Source organism: Macrotis lagotis, chromosome 2, assembly GCF_037893015.1.
Source record: "Macrotis lagotis isolate mMagLag1 chromosome 2, bilby.v1.9.chrom.fasta, whole genome shotgun sequence".
NCBI classification, from domain to species: Eukaryota; Metazoa; Chordata; class Mammalia; order Peramelemorphia; family Peramelidae; genus Macrotis; species Macrotis lagotis.
In genome coordinates, this window is record NC_133659.1 from 292,255,247 (window position 1) to 292,276,040 (window position 20,794).

Consider the following 20,794-nt stretch of genomic DNA (forward strand, 5'->3'; position numbering starts at 1 on the left):
TGAAGTCAGTATTCCCAGGCCTGACCATAGCAAAAAGCTTCGAAGACTCTTCCCTCTAGCATAAAATCCTGATTCATTTATTCAGGATTATTGAAAGCTTTTCACAATCTGACTACCTGCCTTTATAGACTTGTTGTAGCTCATTCTCTCTTAAATTGGTCTACCTAATTTTTCCTCCTTCATAACCATCTTCCTGTCTTTATTCAGGCTTAACTCCATGTCTGTAGCTTTTTGAATCTCTTGCTTATTTCTGAGATTTGTTCTGGTGTCACCTTCTAAAGGTCTAGCCTTATCACCCTAGTTGCTAATATCCTCCCTTCCTTTGGAATTCATATTTATTTAGACATATTTGATATAATCAATACATTCTATGCTATTGTATTTTATGTAACTATTATGATATAAAAAATCCCTATATATGTATATAGTCAAGATTTGTGAAGTGCTATAAATAAATTTTCTAATTTAATCTTCCATAGTAACCCTGAGAAAAAAGTGCTTTCCTTATACTCATTTGCAAATGATGAAACAGAAACCAAGAGTGATTAACTGACTTGTCCAAGGTCACACGGATAATAAGTGTTTGAGCCAGAAAGTAAGTCTTCCTGCCTCTGGGTCCAATATATTAACCTTGCCAACAGGACTCCACTTTTCATTAAAAAAAAAAGAGGTGACTAAGATGGATCTCAGGCACTGAAACAAGAGTGATCTTAATACACAAAGTATCTAAACACAAGCCAATCTTGTATTTCAAAATAAAAATTTAAAAATATTCCTTTTTTAAAAAATCTCTTGCCCAATGGAAACTTAAAAGTTCATCATCATAAGCATTTATTTAATGCTCTTTGATTTGCATAGGGCTTTAAAAATGTTTTCTGATTTCATCTGTACCACAATGCTGAGAGATAGGTGCTGTCATGGTACTCTTTATAAATGAGGAAACTGAGTCTTAGAAAAGTGACTCATATCTTCCCTAGGGTCACACAACTGGGAAGTGACTGAGTCTGAATTTAAATTCAGTCTTCTAGATTGTAGATCCAGACCTTCATTTTACTGTACCACCAAACCTCCTGGTAATTAAAGATCTTAGACATTATTGTATGATATCCCATGTTTAAGGCAACTTAAACAAAAGAACAACATATAATCCAGATTGTTTCTGTTTCATACCTCAACTCTAACTTTTTTTAATTTTCCCTTCTCTTTCCTTTATTTTTCTTTCCTTTATCCTCCCCTTTCCTTTCCTTTTCTTTTCATTGAGCCTGAGGAAAAGTGTTAAGTGTTTTCACTATGAAAAAAAAATCATCTAAAAAATTATTTTGCTCTAGTGTGCCTTTTTCCCCCCTCTTTATTTTTGGACTGCTGTTCAAATTGGGTTTAAATGCTAAATTCCACTTTATAGCAAAACCACAGTACTGTAGCTTTTTCCATGGTGGATTACAGATCAGTTTGGCTTTCAAGTTAGACAGATATGGACTTGGGAGGCACATTGTATCCGCCTTTGGTTGGGTTCCTTATGTTCCAGCATAGCAAAAAATGAATTGCCAAATATTTTTATTGGCTTGTCACCTTTACTGTTGTAAAAACATTAAATCAAGTATCTATTAAAACCAGATCCTTGAAGGCTTGAAAATTTAAATTCTTTTGTATGGAATTGATCTGTTCGGGCCCTCTTTTATACTTTGATTTCAAATTCAGTGAGTCAATTAGCAGCATTTTAAAGTTATTATAAATATCCCTTTAAAAAATTGGTTCTCTGACTTGTATGACATTAATATTCCATTTTTTTACAGTTATGGAAAATAAATTTATTCATTTGAATTAAGGTAACAAAATTCCAGTAATAGTTTTGTGTCTTTTATTATCAGACTGTATTTTGGAAATCTTTCAAGCATTATGAAGAAAAGAAAGATGCGGAAAGACTGTCCTTAGGATTAAATTATCTGGAAAAAACTCAGATGAGAGACATTAAATATTTTTTAGAGATGATGTCAGTAATAGAGACTAAGCCTGGTGGTTTAGTAACCTTGGTCTGGTACCATTTAAGAAGCCCTGTAGCAAATTTCTGTACTGGATATGCATGCTTTTGTTTTTTCACTATTGAATTTCTCTTTGGCAAATATGATATACATAAGGTGCTTTGATTCCATAGTCAAAAAAAACTAGGTTCCAATAACTTATGATACCTTTTCTCTATATAATCTTAAGTAAATCACTTTAACCATTCAGGACCTCAATTTCCATATCTGTAAAGTGAGTTTGGGATGAATTTCTAACACTGTTTTCTTGCTGAAAAACCTATAATGCTAGAATTCTAAGCACAATACAATTTTCAAGTCAAATTGAATTGTTGTTCAATCATTTCAGTGATATCTGATTCTTCACACCTCCCCCCCCCCCCAAACAGGGGGTTCAATGTCTTTTCCAGGGTAATTCAACTAATGTGTGTCTGAGGCCAGATTTGAATTCAGGAAGATGAGTCTTCCTGATTCCAGGCCTACCACTTTATTCATTGTGCCACCTAGCTGTCTCAAATTGAATGACCAACCTTGAAGTAGACGTTAAAATATTTCCATTTTTATATTTTATTTTAAGATAGATTTTTGTGAGATTTGGAATTTTGAAAATTTTAGTTCCAAAATTTGACTCAAAGTTGGAAAATAGAATTCATCTCTCTTTTCTTATGAGAAACCATTTATGTCCAACACATAGTCTACAACTACATGAGACCCACAACACTCCCCAGTCTGACCCAAATCAGATTAAAATGTAGCTCCTATTTGATTGTAATGTATTGATGCATGCATAAATATATATATATATATATATACATATGTATGACAGTAGAACATAAAATTTATTGATGATGATTCATTTACATTTAAAAGGATATAAATATTATTAAACTTTAATTGTTAGAACACTTTTTACATATTTATATGGATTAGAATAACCACAGACCCAACCTTAGTCCATTGCAGACAAGCAAAAAAAGCATAAAGGCAAGAAAATCAAGGTCAAGAAATTTTGAGTATCCTGGCTGGGCTGGAAGGACAAGTGTGAGGAGAAGAATGATATAAAATAAGATAAGAAAGAGAGATTGGAGTCAAATAGTTAAAGGTCTTGAAATTGCAGTTAAGGGATATTTTATTAAGTAAGCAATGAGGAACCAATGTAGTTTGTTTATTTTTAAGAATATTTTACATGGTATTTCCCTCCTCTCCCAGGATTCAATGGAAATTTGGTTTTCATTCATTCATTCAGTTGGTTTAACCTGGTCTGCCTAAATCTCATGAGGAAACACCTCTGTTTATTCTGATTGCTACCTAGTCTCCAATTCACGGTCTTAGAATATATATTTATATTGTGTGTGTATGATTTTTCTAAGTCAATATTTGCTCCTTAGAGATCCTGATATATAATTTAATTGCCTTTTTTTCCTATCCGTTTGATCCTATTGCTGTAGTATTACTATATTATAGTATTAGCGAAAAAGACTGATTTCTAAATCAAGAGACTTGAGTTCAGATTCTGCTTCTGACACAGACTATGCAACTCTGGAGAAATCTCTTAATAATATTTTTCAGTGCTTCAGGCAGCTTTCTAAGACCATGAATTGGAGACTAGGTACTAATCTGAATAAATAGAGGTGATTCCTCACCAGATTTTTAGCCAGACCAGGCTAAACAACTGAATGAATGAATGAAAACTAAATTTCCAATGAATCCTGGGGGTGGGGTATCTTGTAAAATATTCTTAAAAATGAATGAACTAGGGGCAGCTAGGTGGTGCAGTGAATAGAGCACCGGCCTTGGAGTCAGGAGTGCCTGAGTTCAAATCTGGCCTCAGACACTTAATAATTACCTAGCTGTGTGGCCTTGGGCAAGCCACTTAACCCCATTGCCTTGAAAAAAAAATCTAAAAAAAAAATGAATGAACTACATTGGTTCCTCATTGCTCACTGAATAAAATATCCTTTAACTGGAATTTCAAGTCCTTTCACTACTTCACTCCAGTCTCCCTTTCTTGTCTTATTCTATATCATTCTCCTCCTCACACTTATCATTCCAGTCAAAATTTCTTGACCTTGCTTTTTCTTGCCTTTATGATTTTTTTTTTGTCTGCAATGGACTGGGTCCATTGGTTATTCTAATCTATATGAATATGTAAAAATGTTCTTAACAATTTAAGTCTAATAATATTTATATCCTTTTAAATGTAAATGAATCAACTTCAATAAATTCCATTTCTAAAGTAAATGTTCTTAACAATTAAAGTCTAATAATATTTATATCCTTTTAAATGTAAATCAACCTCAATAAATTTCATTTCTAAAGTAAATGGATCAAAGATTTAAAGTGGAAAGGCACTTTAGAGATCATCTGTCCCAATGAGGTTCATTATATGTAAGAAGCAACTGAGAGAAAAACAGAGACTTTCTTCAAGCCATGTAAATAAACTGCAGTAGAAGCAAGATTCGAATCTAGGACTTTTGACTCTGAATCCATAGTTTTCCCATAATGATGTATTTCTTTGTACATGAATTGACAGCTAAGGAATAAAACTATCCAAAGACCTCATCAAACCCCACATAAATATGACTTCTCACAAATTGAGGAGAAATTATACCAGTTTCATTAATCTGGTCAAAGCCCAGGGAATTACTGTTGGAAATAAAGAAGCCAGGGGCTGATGTTAGACACAGAGACTGTAATTCTAGAGTGTTCACCTCTATTGGGCAAATAATAAACCAGAGGGATGAAATTAAGCCCAGACATGAGTTGTTGGGCCAAGAAATTCTCTTAGTCAGTCATCAGAGAGAGAGAAATCTTAGTGAGAAGCCAATCTGCCTTTCATCAATGATTCCCAGTTATCAGTATTATTGAGGAGAAATAAGGAAACAAAGGGAGATCAAATGGAAAGCCAAATATGAAATAGCAAATCTTCAAATAGGCCTTTTTAAAAAAAAAAGTTAGTTTTTATAATTGTCCTTCATGCTAAGTAAGATTATTATCTTAGGGAAAAATATTTTTTCAATGTAATGATTTTTCTTATAAGTTGATGAGCATACATTTGATCTCTTAAATAAAAGAAGACATAGATCAGTGACATTTTAGGACTATTAACTATAAAAATTGTATTTTTTAGGTCCATGAATGTTTCATTTATAATTTCATTTGTTTATAATTATATACTTCTTTGTACTAGTTTCAATTAGAGGTTTGAGACTGACTCCTGAATTATTCACCCATCCATTGCAGGATATTATAGTAGTCCAGAGCCCTTAATTTCTTCATATTAGTCATCATATTTTTTTCATATTAGTCATTAGTTCCTTTTTAGTTTTGCAACTGCTGGTACTTTTCTGCCTCCTTTCAACTCTTATCCATGAATAAATAAATAAATCAAATAAATTTTATAATTTTCAGAACCATAACAAGGGCAAGAGAGCCAGGGTTATTCCTGGAGGGTAGGGGAGGGTGGTTGGGGATGGGGTTGTGAAATTAATACTTTTGAGGGAAAAAAAAGACTGTAATCTTTCCCTGCTCTCATGCTTTGTGATCCTTCACCAGTCATTGCTCCTAGGGAGAGACAGCAGGGTCAAAGGATGGTTAAGAATGGGGAAGAGGCTGTATCCTTTTCTGGCATGATCATATTCTGGTCATACTGGCCCTTGTGATCAGCATCCAAATCAACTTCTGCTTGAGTATTTGTCTCAAGTTACACATTTTGCCGTTATGCTTCTGATAACATGCAGCATGTGAATATTCTCTTGGACATGCTGCTTGGATCTCCTTTCACTTTTTTTTCATGGCAATCGTTACTGTCGGCAACATGAAATAGTCTGTGTCTTGTTGCCAAATGTCAAACTACCTCGACACCAAAGCTTGGGTCAGACTCCCATTTTCAACTTTCCTCTCTCTTCTCAGGACTCATATCCTTTTCAAAAGAGAAGTCAAGAGAATATCCCTCTTTGACCTCAACACTTCCAACTATTGGCAGGTGTGACTAAGGCAATAGCAGAAAATGTTCATGATACCTTCTTTATAAAGGAGAAAACAAATGAGCAAATGAACTCTTCACCCAGCAAGAACGAGGAAAGCAGATGTAATGGGTGAGGCGGAGGGAAAAAGGTGAAACAGGAAGGGGAGAGATGGTCAGCAACTACAAAGGCAAAAGTTAATAAGACTAAATAATTCATTGCACTTATTTGAAATCAGTCCAGGACCTTTCATCTATGGGTAGTTAATCCCAGGACCCCAGACTCTTAATTAATTTTACTGATGGCCACTTTACTCTTTTGTATTGTAAATAAACCAAATAACCTGTTCTCCTGCTGGCAGATTCTCCTGGAAAGTTTCCAGGGCTTGGCCAAACACCCAGAATTCACTGAGAGATGTATCTTCCAGTGCCGGAGAGGTGCTGAGAAGACTTACTGCCCCCTCACATGCTGAGGGAAATCTGATGATGGCAGGGTGCCCTGACCCCTTTTTTCGAGGTCTCTGGACATTTGTGCTTCTCCATGCCCCAATTTCCTGGGGATTCCCCTCTACTCAACTTTTCATTGACTGTGGAAAGTCACCTCTCCCTTCTATAAACACTTAGCTTTCCCTGTAAGAAGAGACTTTGCTTAATTCTGTTCACCACACTCTCCTACTCTCTCATTCCTATAAATGGAAAGATAAATAAATAAAGTAACAAAGCAGATCCTGCTTTGAAATTTTCCACTAGTTAAAAAGAATGACAAGGAATCACTGAATTTAAGGGGGAGGAATTGGAAGAGGACCAAGATAAATAGCCTGGTGGTGAAACAGAAATGATTGGAGATGCAGGAAGGAAAAAAGAATGTTGATCAATGAAAAGGACAGTATTTAAGCAGCGTGCAAATTGAGTTATCATTCATCAAAAAGCATTTCATATTTTTTTACAAGTTTCCAACTTTCGGGGCGGCTAGGTGACATAGTAAATAGAGCATTGGTCCTGGAGTCAGGAGGACCTGAGTTCAAATGTGATCTCAGACATTTAATAATTGCCTGGCTGTGTGGACTTGGGCAAGTGCCTCAACTCCATTGCCTTAAATAAATAATAAAAATTTTAAAAAATGTATATATCCAGCTTTCTCTCAGTTGCCAGTGATATTCCTCAAGTATGGGTATAACAGTTCCATTTTGATGAACTATAAGTATCTCAAACTCAACATTTCACCCTTGTTCCTCCCTTCTCTCTATTTTTCTCTTACTATTGAGGGTGCCACCTTCCAGAATAGTGGTGTCAAATTTAAATAGAGAGGTGGCTAGGTGGCATAGCAGATAGAGAACCAGCCCTGGAGTCAGGAGTACCTGGGTTCAAATCCAGCCTCAGATACTTAATAATTGCCTAGCTGTGTGGCCTTGGGCAAGCCACTTAACCCCATTTGCCTTGCAAAATTTAAAAAAAAAAACTTAAATAGAAACAGGAGTTGCTAAGTCATACATAAAAATCCATAGAAGGCAATCTTATAATGTAGAAAACCCCATATTAACATCTACTTTGTATTGTAGTTTTGAGGGGGGGGGAGTTGTTAAATGTTTTGCAATTTATACTTTAATCTGGTTCGGGCCACAATTGGGAGTGTTGTGGGCTACATGTTCAACATCCTAGCTCCAACTAATCAACTGCAACCCAGCAGTCATTCTTGACTCTTCTTTACTGTTCATATTCAATTGGTGGTCATGTCTTCTCAATTCCAATTCCCCAATTCTTTCCTATCCCTCCAATTTTCTACATTCCCATTGTGGTGACCCTTCATTCAGGTACCCAACACATCTCTCTCTGGGACAATGGCAATCCTCCAATGATTAGTCTTTATCCCCTCCTCCTCCCCTTGGTCTCTCACCTCTTCATCCTTCATAAAACTGCCAAATTAATATTCCCAAACTGCATATCTGTGTTATTAAATCATTCAAGAAATTAAATCACCTTCTCTTGCCTCTAAGATAAAATAAAGTCTTCTGTCATTCAAAGACCCTCACAATATAGCTTCAATTTTTCTTTATAGAATAATTTTCTCTTCTCTTCCCCAACCCCAACACATACATTCTCTGTTATTGCCAAACTGATATACTTGATATTTCCCATAAATGACATTCCATTTCCTGCCTGCACGAATTTGTGCAGGTTAGCCATAAACACTCCTTGTCTGGTATGTTCTCTCACCTGTTTTTATCTCTGAGTATCTCTATTTCCCTTTAATATTAACCTCTAGTGAAATTTCATACTTGACACTCTTCCCTAACTCCAGTCATTGGTGTTCCATCTCAGATAAAAATTGAAGTTTTCTTTGTATATAGTTTGTCTTAACTGTGAACTTTTGTTTCCTTCTAGAACAATGTGGTTGTTTTCATTCAGGGACTGTTTTGTTATTCTTCTAATATCCCAAACACCCAAGGGAGACCAGTTCTTAACATGTAGTAGAAGCTTAATAAATGTATATTGAAAGCATGGGGTCCAAAGAAGAGATGTGAGAACCATTCTCCAAGTCCTTTGTTAATGTGAAAGATTTACATGCAAGCAATACTGCATAGATTTTCTGACTTTTTTTCCATATATTGAACAGTTTTGTTCATTTTTTTTCCTATTGAAAAATATTCTTTCTTGTAATTTGGTAGTGCTTAAGAAGGCTTAGGGCATGAGGCTGAGATGGAAAATGGGAAATGAATCCAAGTGGCTCAGTCCTAGATCTTAAAGTTGAGAGGGTCCCTAACCTCTCCCTCCCTCCCTCCCTCCCTCCCTCTCTCTCCCAACCTCTCCATCAATCAATCTCTCCACCTCTCTATCTCTTCCTTCCTTACTTCTCCAGGGAGTAGACCTACCTTGTTATTTCTTAAATATATAGAATCACTGAAGATAACAGTATGAATAGTGGGAATCAATAGCTTCTTTTGGTAAGGTCCTTGATTATCTGAAGAATGGAATTAATTCTCAAGAGACACAGGACATCCTGGTTCCATGGTTATCATTCCATGATTCTCCAAACTGGAATTCTTGATTTTATAAAATTTTTAAGAATTCTTAAGAGTCCCAGGAAGTACATTGAAATGTGGAGTCCCAGTTCATTACTCTATCATTTGTCATTCATTTTTCTTAAAGTGGCAAAAAGTCTACTTTTATTATTGAAAGTATAATATAAACTTACTATCTTCAATTTTTAAAAGCTGTCTTATGTATTATGTTGTTTTGTCTCTCTAATTTTTTTTCTTCCATTTGGATGATTCTTCTTTCACAACATGATTAATATGGATCTACATTTAGCATAATTATACATGCAGAGCCCATATTAGCTTGCTTTCTGTCAGGGAAGGGGGAGAGGGAAGGGAGAGAGGGAGAAAAATGTAAAATTCAGAACCTTGAAAAAAAATGATTGGTGAAAACTACCACTGCATGCCATTGGATAAACAAATAAATAAATATTTAGAAGAAGGTATAAGATATGAAATGAAATTTTCAACAGAATTTTGAATACTTATTAATACATTTTGGTTTTGTAGCATTTTTATTTTCCAGATATTTCTCTCCCCCTCCCTTCCCACAACATTATTCTTTTCCATGTAGAATATGAAAGAGACAGAGAGACGAAGACTGAGACAGAGACAAAGAGAAACACAGAGAGAGAGAGAGAGAGAGAGAGAGAGAGAGAGAAGCATTACAGCAAAACCCTTTCATATTCCCTATCTCTGCAAAGGAGGATTATCTCTTTACGATCAGATTTGTTCATAAAAAACTATGACATTCACATGCATTTCCATTTATATCACGTAGTCCTTGTGTAAAATTGTTTTCCTGTTTGTTTTTATTACATTTTGCATCAGTTCTGAAGTCACCCTATATAGTTCAATAGACCATTAGTATTCATTGCTTCTTAAGGAGCAATAATATGCCATTACACTACTATACCATAGTTTGTTTAGATATTCTCCCATCAATGAGCATCTGTTTTGTCTCCAGTTCTTTGATATTACCAGGAAAAAAATAGTCAGAATAATATTTAGAGAAAAGCAAAAGCAAGTATTGTTTTTCTCATAGTATGTACTTTTTAATGGGATGCTTTTTTATCCTATAAAATTAAGGGATTGGAGTGGATTAGAAAATAGCTTTAGTCATAGTGTCCTGATTAGGAAAAAAAATATCATGGAATTTGCACAGTAACATTACTGGAAAGGCGAGCTTATGGTGATCAGGAGAACTGAGTGAGCAGCAATAAAATTACATAAAATCCAAGTGGTGAAACTTGAATATCTACATTTTTACATGACTTTCTTATTACGAGAATTATAGTATATGGATTTTCAGTAGCATATTCAACAAAAATAGATGATATATGGGACATTGCCCTTTTCTTGAAAACATTTGGTATAAGTTTAATAGTCCCTATAATGACCAACTTGGTTAAATTGAATATAAGATTCTTGATATATCTTCTCCAAGATATGACTTTCCAAATAATCTAGTACAGTCCATTATCTCCTCTAAGTCCAACTTTCAAAATTATATCATAGTCTCATATAATTACCGCTTTCTATTAGAACATCTTAGTTCTGCTCAGCGGTTAGGGCCTGTCCCAATGTCATAATTCATCAAATCCTTTTCCCCCTACATCTCCTCTCCACATCCTTTCAAAATTGCACACTGTCATTTGTAAGTTGCCAAGTATGATCTACCATAACTAGAACATGGGTGTGGTATTTAGTGTTTTTCCCCCAAATTATTCATCCTTTAATACTCCAAGTATCTGTGACTTTTTTTCTTTCTACCATTGTGGATCACAAACCTTCCACATCTCATTTGATAGTCTTTGAGAGCTACTATAGCAATAAATTACTAAATAGTGAGAGAGATGTGCATAGATGAATCCATCCATTTATGATTAACTCCAAGAATTCAAGACCTTCTGCATCCTTATCTAGATTAGTTCTCAGAAGACAAAAAGTCTATCTCAGAGCCATCTCTTCACAGTAAGATTAACACTTTAATAGAAAGAGTTCTTTGTAAAATCACTCTGGCTCTCATCAGTTGGTCAAAAACAGGACTGAAGCCAACCGCTCTTGGTCATTGTTTGGATCTTGACTGACTCAGAGTGAGCATAAATAGCAATTGTTTCTATTTTGGCCAGAAACTCTCAGAGTCCTCCCCTATCAGATTGATTTTTTTTTAAACTAGGCTAAAGAAGCTATTCTTTGCCTCATTTCTTTCCTACCTATCCGAAATCATTGAATGGGTGCTGCTTAAGTCAAACTAAGACTTGGAAAGACTTTAGCTTAAAAAGGCCAAGATCTTCTGCATCATTCAAGTCATATCTGCCCACTGGAACTCCAGAGGAGAAACTGAGGCTGATGACCTTGCATAGCCTTCCACCACTTAAATCCCTTTCACTTGCATATCATGGCAACACCTTCCTGATGTCACAGTCATCTTCAAGAACAAAGGACAAACAACAACAAAATTTGTTAAAGGAAAATGGTCAAAATGTTTTAAAATCTTAGATATACATGTAGAAATCTGCCAGTATTTTTAAGTAAGTTCTAAAGATCAATTGTATTAGCATTTACAATATTTTTTACACATGCTATCTTCTTTTCTCTTCTTAGCACCTTTGTGAGGAAGGTAGTACGAGAAGTCTAATTCTTTTTTGTAGATGGAAAATTTTACCATTTTTAGAGAGTAAATGACTCAACCAGAGTCAAATAAATAATGTCATAGAATTTGAGAAGCAAAAGGGACCTCAGCAACCATCTGGTCCGACTCAAACCCACAAGAATTCCCCACAGATATACAAGTGGTCATCAAGTCTCTGTTTGAAGGACTACTATCCCACCTCTGGTCACCCCCATCAATAAGGAAGTGCCAAAACTTATACTTGAATCCATAAGGTCTGATGGCAATAAATTGCCCTTTTCACTGTATCACAGCTGTACCTAGTCACTTTAAATTGTAAGCTTTACAAGAGAATGGATTGGGTCATTTTGTTATTTTGTTTTAATTAATAGTTACTGCAATGCCTTCTATATACTGAATAGCTTCTAAAGGAAATTTTAAAAATAAAGGTTTGTTGAATGAACAATAACTATTCTGCCTTACTTGTTGGTTTCTTTTCTTAATTTTTGAAATTCCTTCAAACAGAGATAGAGAGCCAGATTTGAAGCCAGAAAGACTTGGGTACAAATTCTCTTTATACTATCTGTGTGACCCTGGACAAGACCCTTAACTTCTTAGAATTCTATGTTGCATTCTAAAACTTTTTTTTAGTTTTTTTTTTTTTTTTTGCAAGGCAATGGGGCTAAGTGGCTTGCCCAAGGCCACACAGCTAGGTAATTATTATGTGTCTGAGGTCGAATTTGAACCCAGGTACTCCTGACTCCAGGGTCAGTGCTCTATCCACTGTGCCACCTAGCCACCCTCTAAAACTTTTTATTCTCAAAGAAGGTGCCTTCTTCCACTGATTGATGGATTTTCCTCATCTAGAAGTTCCATATGCTAATGAATTCTCAGCAATACAAATGATCCAAAACAATTCTGAATGATTCATGATGAAAAATGCTGTCCACCTCCAGAGAGAAAACTTATGGAATCTAAGTGCAGATTGAAAAATAATTTTCCTTTATTTTTCTTACTTTTTTGCCATATGGCTAATATGGAAATGTTTTATATGATTTCATATTTATAATTGCTATACTTGCCTTCTCAATGGGTGGGAAAGAGGGAAAAGAATTCAGTATTAAATGTTAAAAAAATAAATAAAATTTTAACAATGTTTTTAAAATAATTATTTCAGCCTACATGAGATTTACCAATTATTCTTCACCACTATCATATGAAATAGAGTAGATTATGTTATCCTTATTTTGTAAATGAGAAAACTGAGGTTTCGATGAGTTAAATGAATGGCTATAGTCTTAAAAGCAAACAAATTTCGGAGGAGGATTTTGAAATCAGGTTTTTAAATTCGAAATCTAACCATGTTCCTTCTCTCTTCTCTGTCTTCCCCTCATCTCTTCTTTTTTTCTCTTCCCTCTCCTCCCTGACCCTCCTCTCCCCGTTTCTCTATCCTACTCTTATCGTCTGTCTTCTCTATTTCTGTCCTCTTTCTTCTTCTCCCTACCCCCATCTCATTTCTTGTTGCTAAAATTGGTAGTTATTAATGATGTCGTTGTCTTGGTAATTAGGATGTGATTCAAAATCTTGCGGTTATTCAATCAACTAGACCATGCCCTACATCTTATTGCATATCTAACCAGAGAGTTCATCTCTCCTGAGATTTTTCTAGCTAGAAGCACTGTCTATTTTTCAACTGTCAGTGTTCCCAGATGTGTTGTTAAATGATCAACTTTCACCTTTATTAGTGTTTTCATGATATATTGGTTCGTTCTTTGCTTCCTCCCATAGGTGAAACTTAAGTTTGTTTAGATTTTGTTTTCTTGTTGATTTTCTCCATCCATTATGGTTACCATATGTTATGTCAGTGAACTAGGGAGTGAAGATATTGGAGAGGGGTGGAGGTGGATGAGAGATATGTTTGAAAAACAAAGAAGAAAGAAGAAAGAATGGAAATAGGAAAGAAAGGTAGGAAGGGCAGAAGGAAGAAGAGAGAAAGGAAGGAAGGAAGAAGGAAAGAGAGAAGAAAAGAGAGGAAGAAAAACAAAGAAAGAAAGGAGAGAAAGGAAAGGAGGGAAGGAAGAAAGGCAGGAAAGATGGAAAATTAAATCAACAAGCTCTTTGAAAAAAATCTCACCTCTGGACTTGATCTAACATGTTACTATTCTTCTAAGTAAAATTGATTTAATGAATCAGAGGTGTTTCACCATTGTTTCATCTGGAAATTTGTTGTTCAGAGTAAAGAACTTAGCAGCCTAGAAAGATATGAATTTACTTCCAACAACTGTTGAAGTAGCAGTTTTTTGGTGAAAGATAAAACAAATAAAGCAAATTGCTAGGGAAGTCACAATACCATATGCACATCTGTTCCATCAGGATAAAGAAATTGAATAAACTTATCTATAAAAAGCTTTGTGGGGGGCAGTAGTTAGATGGTGAAATGGATAAAGTACAGAACCTGAAATTGAGAAGAGCTAAATACAAATCCATCTTCATCCATTCACTAGATGTGTGTGACTCAATGAGTCACTTAACCTTTAACTCATTTTTCTCATATGTCAAATAATGATAACAAGGTTGTTTGTGAGGATGAAATGGTGCACTAGATAGAGAATTGGCTCTGTGTTCAGGAGGATCTGAGTTCAAATTTGACCTCGGATAGTTAATAATTACCTAGCTGTGTGACCACTTTGCCCCATTGCCTTGCAAACCAAAAAACCCCCAAATCAAGAAAATGCTATATAAGTAGTAGTTATTGGTGTTCGATATGTGTTTGTGCAGGTTAGCATGTTAGTACATACAACAAACAGGAAAATTAAATACTAGACATCTTTTTGGTGGCATTTTGGGAAGCAGCTTAGTTTTCATAATGGTATCATTAGAATAGAGTAAATAGATTTAGAGCATGTAATAATGAAAATATTATTTTTGCAACTTGCACAATTGGCTTTCTCTTTTTTTGATTGTTAGGCTCAAAGAAACCCCATGTGTGCTGTTTTCAGAAACATCTTTGAGGTTGTACAGTTGAAAACAGTCTCAGTTATGAACAAAAAAAATGGAGAAAAGATGAGAGAAATATATTTTCAAGAATGACTTTTTGTGAAGGCAGGAGTTTCAGACAAGATCATATGTGATAGAAGTTTACTGAGTACTTATTTTTTAAAGAAGTTAAATTTATTTTTGCTGCATTTTGTTCTATCTTACCATCATTTCCATAAATATGTATATGCATATATAACTCTTGCCCTCCTCCCCTAGGAGAAAATCTTCTGGGTAACAAAGAATAAAAAAAGAAGGGAAGACCAGAAGAACAAAAAAAGGGTAGGAGGGAAGGAGAAAGGAAGGAAAGAAGGAGAGAGAGAGAGAGAGAGAGAGAGAGAGAGAGAGAGAGAGAGAGAGAGAGAGGAGAGAGAGAGCAAGAGAGAGAGAGAAAGAGAGAAAGAGAAAGAGAAGGAAAGAAAGAGGAAGGAAGGAGGGAAAGAAGGAAAGAAGGAAATTTTAGGAAAATTAATTCATTATCCAAGACTAACAATATATTCAATATCACACACATATTTTCACCCACCCCTTTTTAAAAAAAAAGAAAAAGGAAGGTTATTCCATCCTTCTTTTTAAGTCATTATAATTATGTGATCAGTAAGTCTCAGTGTCAATCATTTTTTAAATACCTACTAGGTGCTACCCTGGGCTAAGCACTGTGGTTGTGTGTGCGTGTGTGTGTGTGTGGGGGGGTTCTTGTCCTTTATTATCGAAGAAGACCAAAATGACATTATGATATTTGAGACAAATGACAGTGTGTCTGACAGTGACTGATCAGTCCAATTTGAGTTAGGAATGCTCTACCATAAGTTGGGCACAAATAGTCCATGTGAAAACCTCCCCTGGGGGAGGAGGGCAAGGGTTATATATGCATAAACATATTTATGGAAATGATGGTAAGATAGAACAAAATGCAGCAAAAATAAATAGGGTGGGTATTCTAAACTTACATATGTCATGTTTCCTTTGAGCTTTCAGTTCTTCCTTCCTCACAGAGTGCACACAGCTCTCCTCACTGATCAGGGCACTCCATGCTAGGCAGTGCTATGCCAGTGTCTTCAGTGTTATGCAAGAGATTCTAAAGTTCTTTATTGAGACCTTTGGGGTGTCTTGGTATTGCTTCTTCTAACATCCCTGTGTGAACTTATCCTGTGTGAGTTCTCCATAAAATAGTTTTTGGTTTTTTTTTTTTAGCAAGTGAATGTCTGGCATTCTTACAATGGGTCCAACCCATCATAGTTGTACTCTCTGTAGAAATATTGCAATGCTAGGAAGTTTATCCAGAGAAAGGAGCTCTTCTTCTGCTAGGTGATCTTCAGAACCTTCCTAAGATAATTTAAATGGAAGTGATTCAGTTTCCTGACCTGATGCTGGTAGACTGTCCAGGTCTCACAGGCATATAGCAATGAGGTCAACACAATAGCTCTCAAGACCTTCAGTTTGTCAGTCTATACCTCTTCTCTCCCATACTTTCTTTTGGAGCCTCCCAAATACTGACTAGCTCTAGCAATGCAAGTGTCAGCCTCATTGTCCATGTGTACCTCCCTAGAAAGGACACTGCCAAGGTGAGTGACCTTGACAACAGAGTTCAAAACTGTTCCATTTGCTCTAATCAGTGGTTTCACATATGGATGGTGTGAGGCCAGCTGATAGAGTGCCTGTGTTTTCTTGGTGTTAATTTAGACCAAAAATGAGCACAATTACCAGAGCATTGATCCATACTTTGTTGCGTCTCAGTTTCAGAAGCTGCATTGAGTGCATGGTCATTTGCAAACAGAAGATCACTGCCACTGCCATGTTTATAATCCCTTCTTTCTTCTGATACTGTTCAAATAATTTTATCCTTGGATTACTTAGTAGTCCTCTCTTTGGACTCTCTGACTCAAGACTCTTCCAACTGAGATCCATTCTCTTCCCATTAAATTCATTTTCTTTTTTTCTTAGAAAGATTTTATTTATTTTGGTTTTACAATTTCCCCCCCAATCTTGCTGCCCTCCCCCCACCCCTCACAGAAGGCATTCTGTTAGTCTTTACATTATTTCCATGGTATACATTGATCCAAGTTGAATGTGATGAGAGAGAAATCATATCCTTAAGGGGAAAAAAATAAAGTATAAGAGATAGTGAAATTATATAATAAGATATCTGTTTTTTTTTTTAAAATTAAAGGTAATAGTCTTTGGTCTTTGTTCAAACTCCACAGTTCTTTCTCTGGATACAGATGGCATTCTCCATTGCAGACAGCCCCAAATTGTCCCTGATTGTTGCACTGATGGAATGAGTGAGTCCATCAAGGTTGGTCATCACCCCCATGTTGCTGTTTGGGTGTACAATGTTTTTCTGGTTCTGCTCATCTCACTCAGCAACAGTTCATGCAAATCCCTCCAGACTTCCCTGAATTCCCATCCCTCCCTGGTTTCTAATAGAACAATAGTGTTCCATGACATACATATACCACAATTTGCTAAGCCATTCCTCTATTGAAGGACATTTACAAATAAATTCACTTTCCTAAAGCCAAGGATCCAAATAGTCCATCCTCTCACCTCTTCCTATTCAATAAATCAATTTTGGCTCCTGATTATTGCCATAATGATAAGCTCATATACATGAGATATTTAACAGTTAGGATTGACAGTGTCAATGGAATGAGGGAGCAATAGTTGAGTGAGATGTTCAGGACATTCAGTTTGAGACATTCAATAGGTAGTTAAGCATATGAGATTTGAGGTCTGGGGAGAGGTAGGGCTGGATAAGTAGATCTGGGTATCATTAGCATTGAGACAATAATGGAATCCATAAATGTTCAGGAGATCACTAAGTGAAATAATAGATAAAGAAGAATAGAGCATTTAGAATAATACTTGGGGATGGGGCAGTTTTGTTCATTATTTTTGTTCTTTTCCTTTGAATTGTTTAATCCTTTTGTAATATTATTTTGTTAGTGTTTTTTAGGTCAATTCAAATATGATTTTAAAAATTTCTCTGAATTGTTCATATTGTCTTAACAAGCTATCAAAATGTATCTTGCCTTTGCTTTATTAAAAATATCTCCTTTTCTGTCAGATTTTTGCTAATACCAAAATTGTTGATTTATATATATATATATATATATATATACATATATATATATATTTGGTTATTTATTTTAACTTCTAGTAGTAGAAAAGTTCATTCTATAGCTTTAGAAATAGAAAATCATATGATTTGTTCAGTTTATTCAAAATGCACAGCATTTTTCTTTATTTCTTCCCCCCTCCCCCTTCCTTCCTTCCTTCCTTCCTTCCTTCCTTCCTTCCTTCCTTTCTTATTTCTTGATAGCTTGCTCTCTGTCTTTACAGAAAGTGAAGGTATTTGGCAGCGGTGTATGTGAATGCTGAGGTCCTGTGGCTTCAATGACTTCATTTAAATGTTAATCCTGCTGTTGAGGACAGCCCTTCTGCACCTGGTCTAGAGCAGCAACAGAGACTTTGCAGGCATTCACATTATTATCAAGCTGTTTGTCTCTAAAGAGGAAAACATGTGGAGGACTGAATGAGACCAACAGTTCATTACATTTCCAGTTTTCAGATTTTGACTTACTTGACTCTGACAGCCATAAACTTTTCTGTCAGATATCAAGAGAAAACTACTGGATTTAGAGAATATTTTTCAATTGAGTGAAAATGGGAAACTCAACAATTTAATTCAGCAAATGATTTTTAAGCATCTGCTACATACCTAACTGCTATAGAATTAGGAATTTGTCTGTGTAAGTTTCTGTGTGTGTGTGTGTGTGTGTGTGTGTGTGAGAGAGAGAGAGAGAGAGAGAGAGAGACAGAGAGACAGAGAGAAAGAGAGAAAGAAGAGAAGAGAAGAGAAGAGAAGAGAAGAGAAAGAGAGAGAGAGAGAGAGAGAGAGAGAGAGAGAGAGAGAGAGAGAATGTGAGAGTGTGAGAGAATGTGAGAGAGATGATGATGATACAGAAGCTATAAAAAACTATGTATAAGTGGAAAGTTTAAACAGTATACCAGTCTCCAGATGTATATGGAGGAGTGAGGAACCTTCCAGGAAGGCAAGACTTTGTTTGACTGGATAGATAAATGGGCATGGTTTTGCAGTTTGTCTGCCCCATTGGTAAAATGAGTCCGTCTCACTTCCATTCAGATTGATATACCCCACTTGCTGTATCCAGAACAGCTGCTTTTAGGAACCATGAATCTTGCTACTTTTTTCCTTCCCCCTTTTGAACTTGTGGATGTAGAGCATTGAACTATAGGTTTGCATTTTCATTCTCACCAGTGTGGCTGACTATATTTCAGGAATTCACTTTGCTAGGTTGTTAGGAGAGGAAAAGCAAAACAAAACAAGCAAACAAATCAACAACAAAAATAAAACATCCCTCACAGAGTTTTCATTCTATTGGGGAAGATAGACCATTTGCCTCTAACTAGGGATATACAAGATAAATGCAAAATTAAACTTGGGAAATCTTTTGGGAGGTACAAAGAGCACTAGTAGCTAGGGTTGAGGGTTGTAAAAATTTTCTCAGAAGTTATGACTTGCAGAGTTTTCAAAAAAAACAAGGAATTTAAGCAAGCTAAGCCTAATCAGGAATGGGATCTGAATCATGGTTTTTGTTGCTTCCTTTTTTTATGGGACCTTGGGTAAGTTGCTTACATGTCTCTGGGCCTCAGTTTCTTAAAATAACAGGATTTCCCATTCTACATGAACTCTAAGACTCTTCTTTGCTCTCAAACTTTGATAGGATTAAGTAAAGACAAAATGTGTTTACTTATAAATGATTTGAATATTTCAAAATTAGAGAGTTGGCAATAATCACAGACATTGGTGTCAAGGGAATATGAAAAGGAAGAAGCTTAAAAATTTATCAAGTCCTATATTTATTTTTTCTAGTTCAATATCTCTACTTTTTGAGTAGAAAAATAAAGTCTGGATAGGACAAGATCAGACCAAGAATGTACCAAAACTTGGATTTAAACCCACACTTGGTCTCCAAGTTGAATACCCTTTCCATTACGCCCAAATCTAATGAAATTTTTGTCTTTCTCATTTTGGTTGTGCAAGTTTTCTCTGTTACCTCCGAAACTTGCCACAGTTAATTTCTTTTGACTGGGCGAATTGGTTAGAGATTTTAGAGGTGAATGACCTCAAAGTTTTGTTTTTGTTTTATTTTATTTTATTTTTTCTTTTGGTTTGCTGCTGTTGCTACTTGCTCCTGAAAAATAGTTGAAACTATTCATGACTGCAACAGATGTTTCTGGGCGGTTTTGTTGTATTATTATTATTATTTTATAAGTTGAATAGAAAACTTATGGAGATGTTTAGTAGTGATGTTTTCTTTTTCTCCCCTCCACTTTAGTTCTGAAGTAAATACCAGTATAATTCTCAGTTCTAAACACTCTTCCTTGGGACTAACAGTTGACTAAGAGTGAGGAGTAGGAGCCAAGGTTCATTCCTTTGAGCCAGAGTTTCTCAAACACTGGTTTACCCCTGTGCCAGCTACATGATGGCAGGTTATCAGCAAATTCCTCTTTACTCTCATTTCCTTCAAGGTGGTTGTTATCTTTCCAGTTCATTCCCAAAAAGAAAAAAGAAAAGTTGCAATGCACTATTTCTCAAAGAAAACAGTCTAACATTTTAGATATTGTATCTAGATAGAACTCTAATTTCTTTCTACATCCTACCCCACTTCAAATACAAAGAGCAAAAACTCCTTAGGGAAATGTGGTGGAGGGATAAGATAAACTGTTTTCTTTACAAAACAAATGCATTAAACTTGCTTTGTGAGGGAGGCGGGGGGTTAGAAGGTCTGATTTGAGATATGGGAATGTGAGGAATCTCTCTAGTGAGGCAGATCTAAAGCATGCCTATACCTTCTGGTCTGGGATGGTTTCTTCGAATATTGAGAGGTGAGCTGACTGGCCCAAGGTCACAGATCTAGAATGTACCAGAGCAGAAATTTTAACCTTGGTCTCTTTGGTTCCAAAAGTTAACCTTTTCCCCTTACCCAAGGTTCTCTGTCACATTTTCACCACAGCAAATAAAAGTGAGACTTCTGATATTTTATCTCATGATATAGTAACTGCTAGCTACTTGAGTTCAGTTTGGTTCTGCCTATGAGGA

At 35.7% G+C, this 20,794-nt stretch overlaps 1 protein-coding gene across 1 annotated transcript in view; it reads left to right on the forward strand.

Annotated features, from left to right (window-relative positions):
- NAV3 (neuron navigator 3) overlaps window positions 1-20,794 on the forward strand; it is a 1,126,484-nt gene that overhangs the window by 640,995 nt on the left and 464,695 nt on the right. The window lies entirely within an intron of this gene.